The sequence below is a fragment of the Pinus tabuliformis genome, chromosome 8, assembly GCF_031772625.1.
Source record: "Pinus tabuliformis cultivar Carrire ecotype Pingquan chromosome 8, CPIR1, whole genome shotgun sequence".
Taxonomy (NCBI): domain Eukaryota; kingdom Viridiplantae; phylum Streptophyta; class Pinopsida; order Pinales; family Pinaceae; genus Pinus; species Pinus tabuliformis.
Window position 1 is genome coordinate 359,590,242 of NC_142294.1, and position 20,009 is coordinate 359,610,250.

The 20,009-nt window shown below is 33.7% G+C and overlaps 1 pseudogene; it reads right to left on the bottom strand.

The window, feature by feature from the left end:
* Window positions 1-1,746: 1,746 nt before the first annotated feature.
* Window positions 1,747-2,714, bottom strand: LOC149235613 (protein RRC1 pseudogene; annotated as a pseudogene).
* Window positions 2,715-20,009: the final 17,295 nt, after the last annotated feature.

The window sequence follows — 20,009 nt, forward strand, 5'->3', positions numbered from 1 at the left end:
CATTCCTTAGCTCATGACCATAAGAATGATTCTTCTCGAAAATTTTTCCTAGATCTGGACACATAGTCCTTATCATCATCAAGTATAGATTTTCTTTCTTCACCTATGCTCCACCTCCCCCCTCCAAATTTTAAATAAGAATCAATTTCTATTGCATGCTTCCCTTCGATTGCAAATTTATACACATACCTGACATCCTCGTCTTGATCCTGGTTCTTATGCTTCTCTTATTCTTCTAAGCTAAGCAATCGAGAAACCATTACATCCCTACCACCATGAATAGATAAACCATTTTTCCCCGTCTTTCAAGCTCCATAGGAGGAATACTAAAAAACTCTCGAGTTGTTTCTCCCTCTCCAATCGCCAGAGAAGCATCTTGATTTGGACCAGATCCATCTATTATGTTCATAAGATTGGCTTTAGAACTATCAAGGTCCTTCAATGGTGGGGCATATCCACATATTGAATGAAAAGGAGGTACATTTGAATTTCCAGCCTGAAGAAAGGTAGCTCTCAGTTTATTCATATAAGCATTTGAAAAGAGAAACCAGTCTAACCAAACCTAGAGAGCTTTCATCACTCTCTCCTGCAAGAACGACAGAATATAAATGTTAAAGAATTCATAGAGTGATCCACAAAGTTATTACACTTATTATGATATTTTTTTTTTTTATGAGTAAAAATTACGAGTTGCCTTGCTAATTGATCACCACTAATGTAATATTCCATAGACTTTTCCCATAGACAAGATAAATCAAATCTAAAACTGTCAAATAAGTGGTAAATATAAGATAGACTAGCATTAAGTCTCCTATGAAACTCTCATGAAGCTCAAAAGTGTCAAGGAATTGCAAACACTATGATGGTACCAATGCCATTATAAATGATAAAAGTATAAAAACTTGAAAGTCCTAACATGGTGCTTCTCAAAAATGAGAATCCTAAAACCTAAGTTCTATAATGAACCATTTATTCTTCCTTGCGTTGAACATCTCCTCGAAAGATGATATCGCACCACAACCCTAGAAACGCTAATGTCACTAGCAGTAAACATAGAGCACTCACAGGTCATGCGTACACCCATGTAACAATGTCAATAAAAACTATATTAAAAAGGGAAAAGCCAAGGTTGTGGTATAGAGAATCCGATCTAGTGTCTTTATTAGTCACGGGGCTTATTAACCCATATTCAACTTCTTATCTCTTTATGTGGGAAGAGATATTTCTTTCAATTTCTTTGACATTTTTAGTGCCATGTTCTTCAAGAGACTCAAGATACTCATGAGCGTTACCTCCATTTGCCGTTGAATTTTCCTGATATTACACATTTATAGTATCAAACCAGATGGTATATATATAAAGGAACAAAATAAATTAGCATCCTAGAGGTAAGGAGAATCACCTGCGACCTTCATCCATTCCATCATCATTAAGAGTAGAAGCAATGTTGTCCATTGTGACTTCTTGTTTGTGTTGTTTCCTAGAACCCCCAAATATATCATCGCTACCAGAAGAAGATTAATTCAAACCAAGTCCCATAAGCTCTGCATTATCCTCTATATCAGTTCCACCATCCTCACAAGTCCACTTTGAAGCCTATAATATAGGATGTGTTTTCATAGAATTGCATGTTAAAGGTCTTAGATCTGGCTGTGGGAACGATGACTTTGAGGTCCCCACCACACCAACATATTTTAGTAAAGTTCCACTACAAGAGGAATCCATTTATTCACGTTCCTCAGCCCCTTACCATAAAGATGATTCTTCCTGAACATTTTTCCTATATCTGGACATATATTCCTTATCTTTATCAAGTATGGATTTTCTTTCTTCACCTGTGCTCCACCTTCCCCCTCCCAATTTTAAATTAGCATTAGTTTCTCTTGCATGCTTCCCTCCTATTGCAAAGTTATACCCATACCTGACCTCCTCATCTTGATCTTGGTTCTTATGCTTCTCTGCTTCTTCTAAGCTAAGAAATCGGGAAACCATTACCTCCCTACCACCATGAATATACAAACCATTTTTCCTACACCGTCTTTCAAGCTCCACAAGAGGAATACTAAACAATTCTCGAGTTGCTTCTCCCTCTCCAATCGCTAGAGTAACATCTTGATTTGGACCAGATCCGTATGTTATGTCTGTAAGATTGGCTTGAGAACTATTAAGGTCCTTCAATGGTGGGGAATCTCCACATATTGAATGAAAAGGAGGGACACCTGAATTTCAATTTTGAAGAAAGGTAGCTCTCAGTCCGTTCACATAAGCATCTGAAAAGAGAAACCAGTCTGACCAAACCTAGAGATAGTTCATCACTCTCTCCCTCAAACCTTTAGCAATAATCGACCAGTGATGTTTCGATATAATTCATTAAAGCTTTCCATAATATCATGCAATGCTACTTCAAACTATTTCCTATATGCAGAAGCATTTTTGACAAGAGCACTATTATTGTAAAGAATATCAGAAACTAACATGAGTCTTGCAACTTTAGTTGGAATAGGAATCTCCTTTAGAGTCAAAGACTCTGTAACTACCTCAACTACCCTACCAGTTGCGTCGACATTGTCCAAAGCAAACCCCATTGCTTATTTTGTTTGATTTATCTCCAAGGTTAAAGGATGAAGCATGTCCTCAAATTCATCTCTTTGGCCCTCTATTAAGGCATATTCCTGATCCACTCTCTTGGTCCTTCTAGCAGCATAAGTTGCAGTTTAGGCTTTCTCATGCTCATGCACATGTTCATATTTAATTACACGAGTGGGGGAACTTAGACATATTCTGAATTGATAAAATGATTATTGTGGAAATATGTCTATAAGAGTTATTTCATGTAATGAAGGTTGCATATTATTTTCACAAGCATGAAACAAATCATGTTACAAATATTCGAGGGAGGGATTGCTTTAAAAAGTCAAGTTTTAGCCTACCTTTAGGATGGGTTAGTTCCTATGGAATTATAAAGCACCTAAATATTGATTGTATGCAGACCAACAAGAATAAATGTATACCAAACTAGAGAAATCAAAGCTACAGGTACAATGTTGATATTTGGATTTGAAAATCCTCTAGACTATATAAGTTTTCAAGTAATTTTTGGAAAGGACAAACCGTAGTCTTTTAGATGTAGACCCAATATATTCTTGATTGTTTTCATAAAATTAGAAAATGTGGAGAATCTAAATCTCAATGAAACTTAAAGGCTCTTGATCTTCATACATGATTTGTTTTCATCATTATTATCCTCAACATGTTCTATTATTTAGAGTGAGATTTCATGAATTGGTAGGCATGTTTTCCCACATTGTTGTTTTTATATCCCACACAATTGGAATCCTTCTACATTTGGCCTCCTCTACTTCCCTAGGCCACATGTGTTAAAGAGGGTACAAAACACTAATGATATGTTCTTTTACCATAAGTTCTCCTCATTTTTTGGATGGATTCTGTGGAAATTTTATGCATGCCAATTATGTGGCAGGAAACAATGTTCCATTATTCTTTTTTATCATCTCTTGTTTCTGAGTTAGCATGCTTCTATTGTACTATTTCATTATGCCTATGTTATGTGAAGATCGAGTTGAGTGGGTTTTACATTTGATTTCCGCTATAGTCAACAACTGAATATATATGTTTTCTATGTAGGTTGGATGATGGGACGACACACTTTATTTACACTATTGCTCTCTTTTTCATATACTATCACAAGTGCACAAATACAAACTCACCTTTTTTTCCTGGATAAGCAAATAATGATAGCCTTGTATTTTGTAGTGACAATGATAACTATGTATTGGAGATAGACCTTGAGCCCTTCAATTCATCCTTTCCTTACCTAACATGACCATCTCCTATTGGTAATGTAGTTCAATTTTTGAATATACATTTGTCTTCAATACTATTTCATGATAAAGAAAGCACACAATCGTTGTTGGATTTCCTTCAAGCACACAAATACTACAGTCATGTCATTTTTCTTTCCTTGGTTAATATATTTCATAATTTTGTTTGATAGTTAATTCATTATTATTTTATTCACAATAAATCTCTATCAAATAGAAGAGAAGGATGCACTCGTTGTTTTAGAGATATATAATATGAATTAATTAAAACTTCACGGGGCTATTTCAATTCTCATATTTCTATTTCACTTGTTTAGAGAAAACTATATATTGAAATACAAACTGAACTCAAATAAAACTAAAATAGAGAATCCTAATTATCAATATGTTTCTCTCTCCATACCTTGCAATGGCATTCTTTTTTCTCTGAATTATACTTGAATTTCATTGATGATAACCTGGATTTATATATTGCTTTTAGCACCAAATTGACATCATGGTAAACATACAAATATCCCATTAAATATGACCTAAAGATGATTCAAATAATATTACCTTTAGTCTAATCACATGGTAGAGTAATTTCTGAGGTGTGAAGTTTTATTAAAGGCATTGTTTGTTTGTTTGTTTGTTTAGGTTAGATAAGGGTATTCTCTTGCTTTTATGTGACTTTCAATTTATCATATGTACCATGTTGAGAAATGGGAAAGAATAATGTGTGACATTCATCTTGCAGAAATTGACGTTGAACGAAAGGATATAGAGTTTAACCAAGCTACAATCCACTTTGATAAAGGTAGATGGACATCTTAAAAATCTACCCCAAGAATACACCATATACAGAGTTTGAACACAAGTAATATATGGTTTTTCTTTTTTAGATAAGTTCTTTTTTCTATCCAAGATATCATAGCAAAACAAATACTGATATTATAGAAATTGTTAGAGGACCTCATTGAGGTTGATTTTTCTGATGTACTACTTGATTGATACCTTCTCATGATAAGAAGGCTTTAAAAACGAATTAATATGTTCTCGAAACAAATTAGACTCAAAGTTTATAGATATAAAAGATAAAAAAAAATGTAAATGACTTCATTTGATTGTTACTTGATTCTGGTGTGGGCAGGTTACATGAAATGTGATTGGAAAAAGGATGGGGAGACAATGCAGATCACATTTTGGATATGATTCATTTGTTGTTCGAGATCCTTCAGGCACTTGAGTCATCGACTTTGGAAATGTTTCTAGTAGGTATTCCTATGGTTTTTAACGTTGTCATTCTTTCAACTGATGGTTATTTTGGGAAAGCAAATGTTTTAGGAATGTCTGATAAGACATCGATGGACAGGTAAACAACTTTTTTATAATTGCAAATGTTCATTCCATGATATCCTCTCTTTATTGTTTAATTGTATTTTGAATATTTACTTTGATTTTGCTTTGTATATTAACTATGAAATTGAAAATTATCATGTTTGTTTAAACAACAACCAAAGCTTGAAGATGAAATTAGTGTTACACGATATTGATTGAAATCCTTTTAACTGTTTTGTGTTGAAATATTTTCATAACTATTAGAAAAGTTTACCTTCATGTTGTTATTTGAGCACAGGTTATTTATATAGTTGACCAAGTTCATGCGTTAGAGAACAAAATGTTGTTGCAAATAAAATGACAAGGATTAAACATCTCACGTCACATTATTTGTTTTCACAAGATATTTACAACTTGAGCTTTTTAGCATGTAACTTAATTGGAATGATTGTGCCTAAGTTTTCCCTGAAGGTTGAATACTAAGTTACTAAGGTGTTCTTTTCTATGGTGACCTTTACTTGTTTATATAGGTCATCTGGCCACATAGTGGTATTTATCGCTCAACTGAAGAAAACTTGTTCAAGTTTCTTGCTTTTGTGGGAAAGAATGGCTTTAACATTCTTGATGTTGAAGTATATGTCATATAAATCCTTTATAGTCTACTTTAGTTTATATTCTAGTGTTCATCGTCTTTCATGTCTTACACTCTGCATTGTATCTTCTTTTTTTTTTAGAAAAGGAACTCAATATTGATGGTAAGCAACAAGATTTGAATAAAGAGGAGAGCACTAACACTGGAGCGACAAATGAAAGAAGAGAGAGAAGAGAACCGGTCTAGTGATACCCTTAAAGTCAATATCCCACATAAGACACACACATAGAGACTTATGTTCAAGTCTTTAGAGTTGGTGAATTCACCTGCAATGACTTGGCAACACAATGATAATGTTTTGTAGTGATGAAACTACATTTCATGTGTAAATTGTAGTCCTACCAATGTTAAGTTGAAAACTCATATTGTAATCCTTGACATTTCATATAATATAATTTATGTGGTTGGAATTATTTATAGTTGCACTTGATATTGTTTAGTATTTTAATTAACATATGTAACTTTTCATTTTCATATTAGATAAATCAGTGCACATTGTATGACATTTAATTTAGTCGCAAAATCATACTAATTAATTTATGTTGATTAATAATGTACACATAAAATCAGTCTAAAACAACTAAATTAGTAGTTTATATTGATTAATGATGAACACAAATAAAATGAATATGCGACTAAATCAGTCATTTATAATGATTATTAATAAAAATAAATGAAATGAATATAAACTACTAAATTAGTTGTTCATATAATGAATATGAAACTACCAAAAAATATAAATGACTAATGCAAATGATTAATTTGTGATTATAAATGACAACTAAATTTTGCATATATGCGACTATTAGTAGCTAATTTAGAGTATCTTATAACACGATGATTGCTGATGATTGCCCCAGAGGGACATAGCCTCATGGAATGCAATGATTGAGGGGTTTACACAAGCCGGGCTTGTTGACGAGGCTCTAAGACTTTTCTGGGGAATGTTGCAGCACGATGCATTCTCGTGGAATTCTATGACCATGGGGTCTACACAGAATGGGCTTGTGGACAAAGCTGTCGGTTTCTCTGAAAAAATGCCTTGCAGGGATGTGTTCTCATGGACTGGGATGACTGCAGGATTTTCACAGAATGGGCTTGTTGATAGAGCCTTGAAGCTGCTTAAGGAAATGCCTTGGCTGAATGTGGTCTCGTGGAATGCAATAATTTTAGGATTTGCACAGAATGGGCATGCCAAGGAGGCATTGAAGCTCTTTAACCAAATGCGGGCAACTGGTGTGAAGCCAATCTCGAAGACATTCCCCAGTATTCTCCTGGCATGTGCCAACTTAGCAGCTCCGGAGCAGGGAAATGCGACAACCCGCTTTTCTGTGGAGAAGATATGCAATGGAAAGCAGCAGTATGATCACTCTGCCTCGTTCCAGATCTAGATCGTGTAGCTTTCTGGAAAAACCCTGCTACAATGGGTAAGCTCTTCGGATCTAGTGCAGGACCTCAAGCAAATCCTGGAAATTAGGCTGGGGATTCCCTCTACTTATCAACAGCTCCTCCACGAAGGTAAACAACTTGAGGATCTTTATCCCCTTTATTTTTACAGCATAAAGAGAAATGCCTTCATCATTTCTACCCTTCGTTTGCGAGGGGGAGCTGTTGGACAGTCATCTTCAGCTGCAGCTATTTCATACAAAGATGTTGTCCATGCTCAGAAGCCCAAGAAAACAGCTCCACCAGCTCAGGCTCCCAAGTCTTTTTTGGTGGACAAATTGGAGGAAACCCCCTCCATTGAAATAATGCATCCTTCGCTGGATGAGCGAATCCAACAATATGCAGAGCATGCCATTATTTGCAGGTTCAATGGGCTATGGCCTCGCACAGTAGATCTCTACCAATGGATTCACTCTAACTGGACCAACAACTGCAAGGTTCTTCTATGCTCAAAGGGTTTCTTCATTGTAGTATTTGCTTTTACTAAAGACTACCAAAAAGCATCAACCGAAGGCCCATGGTTTTGGGGCTCAACAGGTTTATTCCTCACCCCTTGGTTCCCAGATTTCGATCCTTCTTCAGCAATCATCACCAAGCTCCCCATCTAGGTCAAACTTCCTCATCTCCCGGCGCATCTATGGCACTTTGCTGTATTCCAAGGAATAGGCAACACTCTAAGCCGCTTTCTAGCCACAGACACCTCTAGAGGGGAAAAAGGCATATACACCTTCGCCCGAATTTGTGCAGAAATAGACATGAGCAAAGGTCTACCGGATCAGATTAATCTCAAAATTGGAGACTTCCATTGGACTCAGACCCTTGATTACGAGAACACAGCCTTTTGCTGCCGAAATTGCCATAACACAGGGCACCTTCAGAGCTCTTGTCCCTTGATGCATGACCAAAAGAAGAAAGCCAATCCTAAGCCGAAATCCAAAAGCTGGAAACCTCATAATCCTCCTCTAATGGATGATTCTGATTCCAACTCAAATGAAGAGGAAGGGGATGCGGAAGGAATGGAAATAAAGGCGGCACAGGATCTACCTTCGACTGGCCCTGAGGAATCTCCTGTCCCACCAAACTCACAGAAAAGAACTCATTCGTCCTCTCCCTCGGATTCAGACAAGGAAACCTTTCTGTTAGCCCAGCTCAGTTTGCAAATCTTGCTAGCTCAGTGGAGTCATCTTGATTGGGTCAAAGTGGGTAAAAAGAAAGGAAAAAAATTTCGAATAGCTGATTCTACCCATGTTGGGTAGAATCCTCTGCTCTGCTCTTGTTTATTTGTTCTTCTGGCTACCTCTTGCTTAGCACTGGTCTTTTCTTGGTTTCTCTTAGGGGCCAAGGTGGATAGTTAATCCTTTCCGGCTGCCTGTTTTCTTGCTTCTCTTGGTTGTAACTTCATATTGTACCATATTTCCTCTTAATAGAATTAGTTTTTACCGAGAAAAAAAAAATATTTTAATACTCGACATTTTATATAATATAATTTGTGAATTATTTATAGTTGCACTTGATATTATTTAGTATTGTAATTAACATATGTAACTTTGTGTTTTCATATTCTATGAACATGCACATTGTATGCCAATTTTTTTTAATTTAGTCGCAAAATCATACTAATTAATTTTTGTTGATTAATAACGAACACATAAAATCGCTCTAAAACTACCAAATTTGTAGCTTATATTGATTAATGATGAACACAAATAAAATTAATACACGACTAAATTAGTCATTTATAATGATTATTAATGAAAGTAAATGAAATGAATATAAACTACTAAATCAATCGTTTATATAATGAATATGAAGCTACCAGAAAAAGGATAAATGACTACTGCAAATGATAAATTTGTGATTAGAAATGACGACTAAATTTTGCATATATACGACTATTAGTCACTAATTTACAATATCTAACAATGTAGACTTTGAAATGGGAACTATAAACTAAAAACGGGAACTCTAGCCCAAAAACCCCGAAAAAACATTAAAAACAGTGCTAAAAACGAAAAGTCTGTATACTCGAACGATGGTTTTTTTTAGGGTAAATTTTGAACACGTTTTAAAAATGGCAGTGAAAACAAATTTTGTGTGCAAAAATTGTGCAAAAAACACCTTGAAAATTAAAATTGTTGATACTAGAATGATGGTTTTTTTTTCTAGGGTCAATTTTCAACATTTTTAAAAAATGCTAATAAAACCGATTTTTTATGTGTAAAAATTGTGCAAAAAACACCCTCAAAACGAAAAGTGTTGATGCTGCAATAACACATTTTTTTTGTAGGGTAAATTTTCAACATGTTTTAAAAATGGCAGCGAAATCCAATTTTTTGTGAAAAAATTGTGCAATAAAACACCCTCAAAACGAAAAGTGTTATGCTCGAATAACACTTGTTTTCTCTAGGGTAAATTTTCAACATTTTGAAATAATGGTGTAAACGATTTTAAGATGACTCCAAAAAAACATTAAAATTTCAAAAGAATAATGAAAACATAAAATTAAAAATTAAAACAAAATTAAAACAATGAAGAAAAACAAAAAATAAGTTTAAAAAAATAACAAAACGTAAATAAAAATATATATTAAAAACAAAACATAAAATAAAATAAAAAATAAAAGTCAAATATACAAAAAAGAGAAAAAGAAAAAAACTCAAAAAAAAAAAAAAAAAACAAAACAAAACAAACAAACAAAACCAATCATAAAAACGTTTAAAAAATAAAAAAAATAAAAAAATTAACCTATAAAATATATAAAAGACATGAATTAAAAAACTAAAAAATAAAAAAAATACAAAGAAATAAATAATAAGAAAAAACGTATTTTTAGAAAAAATTACATTTTTTTTGTTTTATCTCATAAACCATAAAAAAATTGGAAAAAAAAAAAAAAACTAAAATATTAAGCAAGTAAAAATAGAAAATTTTTAAAAAACATATACTAAAAAAAATTCAAACAAACTAGATTTTAAAAAAAAAAAGAGAAAAAAGACAGAAAATTAACCAAAAAAAAAAAAAAAAAAACCAAAAAATTTAAAAAACTACTACAATTAACATTAAAAACATTTAAAAAAAACCTAGAAAAACGAAAATATACTGAAATTTAAAAACAAGAAAACAAAGAAAACCTATTTTAATTTAATATATATATATATATATATATATATATATATATATATATATTTCAAATTTAAAAAAAAAAAACCAAAAAAAAAAACCAAAAGGTATTTAATTAAAAAAAGTATATATATATATATATATATATATATATATATATATAAAAGAGAAAAACATTTAAAATTTTATATTAAAAGAATAAAAATTAAAAATTTCTATATGACATTGATTTCAAATTTAGATTTAAAAAAATACATTAAAATTAAAAATTAAAAAGCTAAATATATTTTTGATTTAAAGAAAAAACATTCAAAATATTTCAAAAATATATATCTTTTAAAAATATATATGAAATTAAAAAATACATTAAACATTTTTTTTTAAATACATTTAACATTTCAAATTTTTGGTTTTTTTTTTTTTAAATAAAAAATATCTTTTTTCCAAACATGTTAAATTTATTTAAAATAAAAAATAAATGTTAAATGTTTTTTCTTTCATTTTATATATATTTTTAAATATTTTCAATGTAATTTTTTTTAATATTTTAAATGTTTTTTTTTTTTTTTTAAATCGAATAAATATATGTTTTATTTTTAATTTTAAATGTTTTTTATTTATTAAAAATGTAGGTTTAAATTTTTAAATGTTTTTTTAACAAAATTCAAAAAATATATGTTTTTTAAATTTTAAAATATTTTTATTATATATATATATATATATATATTAAAATATCTTTATTATATATATATATATATATATATTTATATTTATATATATTTGAGTATATTTTGGTGTTTTTAGGTTTTTTGTTTATGTTTTTAATCTTAATTTTAATAGTTTTTTAGATTTTTTTATTTTTTTTTTTAAACTAGTTTGTTTTTAATTTGTATTTTTTATTTTAGTTTTTTGTTAATGCTTTTTTAAATTTTTCTATTTTTAGTTACTTAATTTTTATAGTTTTAAAAAAAAAAAAATCCAATTTTTTTTTATGGTTTACGAGATAATTTTATTTTTATTTTTTACATTTTTTAATATTTTTTTTGTCCTTTTTATATATATTTTTATACTTTCTTTTTTATGTTAAAAAAAAGTTGACATAAAAATTTTAAAGTGTAAAAACATGTAACATTTTAAAAAAATATCCACACCTAATACATTAAAAAATTTAAAATATCAAAAATTGTTAAATTTAGAAGATATTTATTTACATTTTATAAATTATAAAATTTAAAGTAAAAAAAAAGGTCTTTTAAAAAAATGGCTTGATGTAGAATCACCACTTTTTTAAATCAACATGCAAATCACTAACATTCTAAAACGTAATGTACATAAAAGAATTTAAAGTGTAAAAACTATGCTCTAAAAAAAATATGTGTGTTCTCCATCGCCCCTTTTCAAAATCAGGTCACTTTTTCTATCTCTATGAAACGAGTATCAATATCAATTCTCGTTTTAAAGTTTACATTGTTATCTCATACCACGACTAAAATTTAGTCATATTTCTTTGGCCATTAATTGACTTAAACGATGACTAAAAATTTCGTATATATGACTATCAATAGTTAATTTACAGTATCTTAGATCATGACTAACATTTTGGTCATATTTCTTTGGTCATTAATTGATTTTCTCGGGTGATAATGTAGTAATATATTTTGTTGTATATTTGGTCATTAAATGTGGCAATTAATGACTAAATCAATGAATAAATTAATAACCAAATTTATGACTAAATATACTACTAAACTATAAAATTGAAACAACAAATTAATGACTAAGCTAAAAATGACTACAAGTTGGTCGCGTTATAAGATACTATAAATTAGCTACTATTGGTCACCAACTGAAAAATGGTCGTTTATATGCAAATTTTAGTCATTTTTTTAGTAATTAATTAGCCATTTTGTACTAGTGAAATAAATTAAAATAATACCTCATTGGTAGCTTGTTAATAAGGTACACTTGCAATTCTTCTTACTTCCTGTCACAATAAGTCAAACTAGCTCATCGATCAAATCATCATATATAAGCATATCACATCTAATTAGCTCAAAATGCAACCATCATAAATCAAAGTCATATGCATAAAAAAAACTGAAATAAAATACTGATACTTGTCCTTTAATTGGTCCTCACTTCTGCCTTTGTTATTTCCATAGACAAATTGGTTCAGTTGCCACACCAAGCAAGCACCTAGTGCCTTCACTTCTATTCAATTATGTACACTACACATAGTGTACACCACAACACATACACCCACACACATCATACAACACCAAACAATACATGCACCTACACCCGTCATACAACAAAACACATACACCTACACCCGGTGTACAACATAACATGTACACCTACAGCTGGTGTAAAAAGAACACATACATGTACCCTTGGTGTACAACACAACACATACGCCTCACTACGAGAAAAAATGTCATTGGTGAGGGTCATGCCTGTGACAAACCTTTAGGGTCCATCACCAATGTCGCATATGGTGACAGTCTTTAAAAAAGAGTTGTTGTAAGTGTATATAGTGATGGTCCTTTAAGGATTGTCACCAAAGCCATTTTCAATGACACTTTTGGTGAGGCTCATTAAAGGCTTGTCGCTAATTGTCTCTTTGGTGACACTTTTGGTGAGGGTCGTTAAAGGCGCATCACTAATTCTCTCTTTGGTGACACTTCTAGTGACAATGTTTTATTGACCATCACTAATGATTTTTTTGGTAACTTTTGGTGACGGTCAATAAATGTTTGTCATCATTGATCATTCCAATGATTTTTTAATGACGCTTCATGCCTGTGATGATCCTTTAAGATCCGTCACCAATGTCGCATATGGTGATGGTCTTTAAAAAATCGTTTTTGTAAGTGTATATAGTCATGGTCCTTTAAAGTTTATCATCCAAGCAATTTTCAATGACACTTTTGGTGAGGGTCGTTAAAGGCTCGTTACTAATTCTCTCTTTGGTGACACTTTTGGTGAGGGTCGTTAAAGGCCCATCATTAATTTTCTCTTTTGTGACACTTCTAGTGACGATCTTTTATTGACCCTCACCAATGCTCTTTTTGGTTACTTTTGGTGACAGCCAAAAAATGTTCATCATCATTGATTATTCCAATGAGTTATTGATGACGCTATGTACCTGTTACTATATTTTTTTCAAAATATAACAATTTAAGACCATTATTGTGGATTATTTTTCATTATGTGTCCAAAGTCATAGTGGTTATAATAGTCAATCAATTTGTTTAGAAGTAATTAGTGTGTATCATTTCCCTCAAGTCATAAGAATATAGTTTTCCTATGAGTCAACACATGATTTATCTCTATTAGATTTATTATCAAGAAAATTTCCTTTAAAAAAGTTCCACTGGTGTGTCTAGGAACTATATTATTTAATACATAATCAAGCTCTATCAATTCTATTAATGAGAGAGACCTAGCACTCCTCAACACTCATGGCACACCTTAACATGCTTTGGAATAGTACACTAACATTCCTTGGCACCTCGCATGTCTTGGAACATCTTTGTACCTAGAACATCTTGCCATGAGTAGGATGCCCAAGCACATGTTGGCATGCCCTAACATAGCATAGCACTCCCCTGACATGTGTTGGCATGACCTTTAGTCCCTATCATGCCCTGGAACACCTTGGCATAATATTGCATTGACAAACATTAGCACTTCGCACACATTGGCACTTGGTATGTATTGAAACATATTATTAGTGTGCCTAGCATGCCCCTTTCGAAAAACATAAAGTTCTGACTTATTAACCCTCTTATGTGTTCATTTCCTTGCATTTTAGCTTGGTTATTCCTTTTGTTGCCCTGAAACTCCTTGACGCATATTGACATACTCTAGCACCCTACACATCCTAGCATGTCTTAGCACCTCGCATGCCTTGGTGCTATTTGGCACATGTTATCACACCCCGAAACTACCTATCACACTCTAGCACTTCTTGACATTCCCTGATATTCCATGGCATGCCTTACCCGTTCTTAGCATACCTTGTCACTCCCTCCTTGGCATGACATCTAGCACTCATTGACACTCCCTGATGCACCCTCACATTCATTCACTTCCATGCATTTTGACCTAGTGCTCCCTTTTGTTTTCCTAGTACTCCCTAAAACTCCTCAGCATGCATTGACACTCTCTAGCACACCTTAGTACTCTTCGATATGCTCTGCCACTTCATAGCATGCATCACACTCCCTGATGCACATTGGCACTTCGCACATGTTGGCACTTGGCAAGTCTTATAAGCATGTTTGGCATGCGTTGAGATGACTTGGTATGCTTTGGAATGGTTTAATATTAAAGTTATTTGAGATCAATTATTGGAAACTAGATGAAAAGAAACAGAGGAAGATTTGGCACTTAGAATGCTTTGACACGTAGTACTTGGCACCTACTGTTGGTGTGCCTAGCACACCCCTCATGGAAAAGGTAAATTGATGACTTATTAACCCTATTATGTGCTCATTTCCTTGTATTTTAACTTGTTCCTCCCTTTTGTTGCCTTGGTAGTCCCTAGCATGCATTGTCACACCCTTGTACATCTTGGCATGCCTTAGCACTTGGCACATCTTAGCTTGTTTGAAATGTCTTCATACTATATGGCACATGTTAGCATGCCCTAGCATTCCCTAACACACCTTTGTAGTCATGACCTCACAACTAGCATTACATTTTTCCATGAATTGGGAACCTTACTTTCACTAGAACACCTTGGCACTCCCTAGTTATCATGCCCTCTGTTATCCTCCACAATGTCCCAGGATGATGAGGATATCGACCAAGGTAACCACATAACAAGATTTTAGTTTGGTAGGTAGCCCTACCAAACCAGAGAGGGCTCTCCCTATGAAATCACAGCCAAGAGATGACTGGAATGTAAAGGATTTTAGGCTAGATAGATAGGCTCAGGTGGGTTTTGGAAAATTTAGGCTCATCATGTTTGCTTGATGATCCCACCTCCATGGGTTATACTGACATGGTTTGGTGCTAGCTTGGTGAAGTGGTTATATGCGTTTTCAAGGCTGCCTCAATGAAGGTGTCTCATGTCATGTTCTTCTCTTTCACTTGAAGGAGTACTATAATCTTTATCAAGCTATGGTGAAAGAGGCTAGGATAATGCACGTTTCCTTTCAATTTCACCCTTTCATACATTTTGGTTAGGCTTGTATACAAGTAGCTAGACAAATTTAGGGACTTGTGAGCTGTAAAGTGCATGAGCAATCTTATGTTGTATTGATATAGCCTAGAAAATCTTCCCTCACATGTGAATAACTTCATGACAACCTTCATCAATGGTGCATATCTCTCCAACAAGTATCTGAATGGGAAAACATGTGAGTGAGCTCCTTTGTATTGTGATTTCAAGTAGGGTTTGTAATCTTCAAAATGGTTTGGTATGCCTATAGCTTGAGAGATGGCATCCACTAAAAACATGAAATCACTCCCTACAATGGTGATCTTGTCTTCCTTCGGGATGAGGGAAAATATACCTATGAGATGCTCATGGAAACCTACTTCATGCACTCTTTGAAAAAACCCTAAACAATTGACATCTTCAAAGCATTTCATGACAAATTGGGAGGAGGTGATTTCATTGCAATTAGAGGGCTCAAACCTCAATATATTTTCCCCCTTAGTATCTTTAGACCAAAAGAATTGATGCTATTATAGCTAGGCGCCTTTGGGCTAGGCCTAAATCCAAAAATAAGATACTTTTGATCCATTTAGAGGTGCCTGTGAGACATGAGAAGGATTTAGGGTCGGTTATAAAGGACACATAATGTTTTAGTAAGGATTTAATTGTCAAGAAATTATGGAAAATTTTCCACGGAAAATGTATTTGGTAATTGGTTATTAAAGAGAAATATCTAAGAAAAAGATAGCTTAAGGAATGGACTAAAGAGGCAGCTCCAAAGAAGAAGGTGACATCTTATATATGGAGGAGCATGATGAGAAACAAATAGTGTCTACTACGAAATCTAAGATGGGAGGTTGGAAGGGGGAATAGGATAGCAATTGGACTAGATGATATCAAAGGAGTGTTGGGTGTGGAGCCTGATTATCTTCTGTATACAAAGGTATCACCGCGTTGGACCCCAGTTCAAAATGGTCGACAACGCCGCCCATAAAATATTCCCTACAGGGGGGGTCTATAGGGGGCGGCTACGACCTTTAGGGATCCTCCCCTGGCTGGGGGTTTAAGGTAAAATGTAAAATTTCCTTGTAAAATGTTGTCATTTTGTAGTCAATCTGGGCCATTCATTAGACGGATATCTGACAGCATAAGTTATGTTTAAATTAGGGTTTTTTGCCCTAGAAGGCAACCCCTCACTATATATGAGGGAATTGTATTGCGTCTAAGTATATCTATATTCTGAGTGAGGAAGAGAGAGGAGATTTAGAGCAAAGAAGGAATTACAGTGGATCTACTGTAGGTTGTATCTCTTCAGTTTGGTGGATAATATAAAAATAAGGACTAGCTGTTTCTCTCTGGACGTAGCCCAAACTGGGTGAACCACGTATATCTGTGTCTATCTTGTTTTATGCGGTTCCTGTGTTTATATTTATGCAATATTTTACGTGTTACATTGCTCTGTAATATATAATTTACTAATAACTGGTATAAAATCCAAAGGTCTAGTTGGCTAATAAATTCACAGGAGAGAGAAGTGTTCCTGGTTCGAGTGGGAGTAATGGCAGAAGATGGTAGGTTTAGGGTCAAAAAATTCAACAGCCAAAACTACCAGCTATGGAAGATGCCGATGGAAGATTATCTATATCAGAGAGATTTGTACCTACCATTGAGCGAAAAGACAAAGAAGCCGATGAGTATGACAGACATAGAATGGAATATCCTCGACAGAAAGGCACTTGGAACAATACGGCTGTGCCTAGCAGCATCAGTAGCATTTAGTATTTCAAAGGAAATGACAACAGAGGGTTTAATGTTGACATTGGCCAAACTATATGAAAAACCCTCATCCTCAAATGAGGTATTTCTTATGAAGCGTTTATTTAATATGAAGATGTCAGAAGGTGGATCTGTTGCAGACCATTTAAATGATTTTAATACAGTTACAAGTTTGTTAGGTTCTATAGGGGTAACTTTTGATGATGAAGTTAGCGCTTTCTTATTTCTGTGCTCATTTCCAGAAAGTTGGAATGGTTTAGTTATTGCCATTAGTAACTCTATCTCTAGATCTAGTACTTTAAAGTTTGATGATGTTGTCGGCGCAATCCTTAGCGAGGAAATGCGATGGAAAAGCTCTGATGAGACATCAGGTAATGCTTTGACTACAAAGACTAGGGGAAGAAAAATGGAAAGAGGAAAGAGCCCAGGATATCACAGTAAGTCAAGAAAAGGCAGATCCATGTCCAGATCGTGGATAGTGTGCTAGAAATGCGGGAAGAAAGGACACTTGAAGAAAGACTGCAAGTCTCGGAAGGGAAAAGAAGGAGATGTGCAACAAGAAACTAATCATGAATTGAATGTAACAGGTGATGTGTTGCAAGATGCTTTGACTCTTTCAATAGAAAATATTATTGATTCCTAGGTGGTAGATTCAGGGGCCTCATTCCATGCCACACCTGATAAGAAACATTTTCATGATTATGTTCAAGGAAATTTTGGACGAGTTCGATTGGGTGATGATAAACCCTATAAAATCATTGGAATGGGTATAGTTTTCATAAAACAACAAAATGGAAATCAGTGGCTATTGAAGGAGGTAAGGCATGTTCCAAATCTAAAGAAAAATTTGATTTCAATAGGGCAGTTGGGAGGTGAAGGCTGTGTAACAACTTTCACGGATAAAACCTAGAAGGTCACTAAAGGATCCCTAGTAATAGTGAAAGGAGGAAAGGTTGGTACATTGTATTTATGTAATGGTATTTCTAATTTTGTTAATGCTTCAACCTCTACAGGAGAAGATACGACATTGTGGCATCATAGGCTCGGGAACATGAGTGAGAAGGGGATGCAGATTCTTCACTCAAGAAATATGTTGCCAGGTTTGAAGCATGTTGATTTAAAATTCCGTGAGAATTGTGTTTATGGAAAATAGAAGAGAGTCAGATTCCTTAGACTTGGGAAAGAAAAGGAGAGCAAAAAATTAGGTCTCGTGCATACAGACGTATGGGGACCTACTCAGGTATGAGCTCTTGGTGGCTCTCATTATTATATTACTTTTATTGATGATGCAACCAGAAAAACCTAGATTTATTGTATTCAAAATAAATCTGATGTATTTGATACTTTCAAGAAATGGAAAGCTTTGGTTGAAAGTGAGATATGAAAAAAGTTGAAGTGTCTTAGATCAGACATTGGAGATGTATATTGCAACAAAGAGTTTGATAGGTACTGTTCAGATAATGGAATTTGTAGAGAGGAGAGAGTTCTAGGAAGACCACAAGAAAATGGTGTGTCAGAAAGGATGAACAGGACAATCATGGAGCGTGCAAGGTGCATGAGATTGCATGCAGGATCGCCTTTACAATTTTGGACAGATCCTGTAGATACTGTTGTTTATCTAATAAAGAAAGGGCCTTCAAGTTCCTTGGATGGTGGTATTCTAGAGGAGGCATGGACAGGTAAAAAGGTAAACTACTCTTTGTTAAAGACTTTTGGTTGTGAAGCCTTTATCCACATTAACAAAGAAAATAGAACAAAGCTTGAGGCAAAATCAAATAAATGTACCTTTATTGGATATGGTGTTAATGATTTTGGTTATCGCTTTTATGATTATGAAAAACACAAAATTATTAGGAGCAGAGATGTAATATTAAATGAAAAGGTTTTGTATAAGGATCAATTGCACGAAAAGAAAGAGGAAAGAGAAAATAGAGAATACACATTGCTTGACGAGATCACAGAAAAAGTGATGGTGCCTGAAAATCATAATGATCAACAACCAAAACAACAAAAACAACAGCAACAAGCACTTCAAACACCTGAAAGTGGTGTTAGAAGATCTACCAGGATGAGTAGACCCCCTGAACGATACTCTCCTTCATTATACTATGTATTGTTAACTGATTCTAGTGAACCAAAATGTTATGAAGAATCAGTGTAGGTAGAAACCAGGAAAAAGTGGGAGCAAGCCATGAAAGAAGAGATGGACTCCTTAGCACATAACCAGACTTGGGACTTAGTTAGTTTGCCTGTAGGTAAACAACATTACAGAATAAATGGGTTTACAAGTTGAAGGAAGAAGATGGAGGTAGAAAAAGGTACAAACCTTGACTTGTGGTGAAGGGGTTTGCACAGAAGAAAGATATTGATTTTGATGAAATATTTTCTCCTGTTGTTAAAATGACATCAATCAAAACTATTTTAAGTCTAGTAGCAGTTGAAGATTTGCATCTTAAGTAGTTAGATGTAAAGACAGCCTTTCTCCATGGGGATTTGGAGGAAGAGATATATATGCAGCAACCACAAGGATATGAGGTAAAAGGGAAGGAGAAAATGGTGTGCAGGTTGAAGAAGAGCTTGTATGGCTTAAAACAAGCTCCAAGGCAGTGGTATCTAAAATTGGATAAGCTTATGTCTGAACAAGGTTATACTAGATGTCACTCTGATCATTGTGTTTATCTGAAAA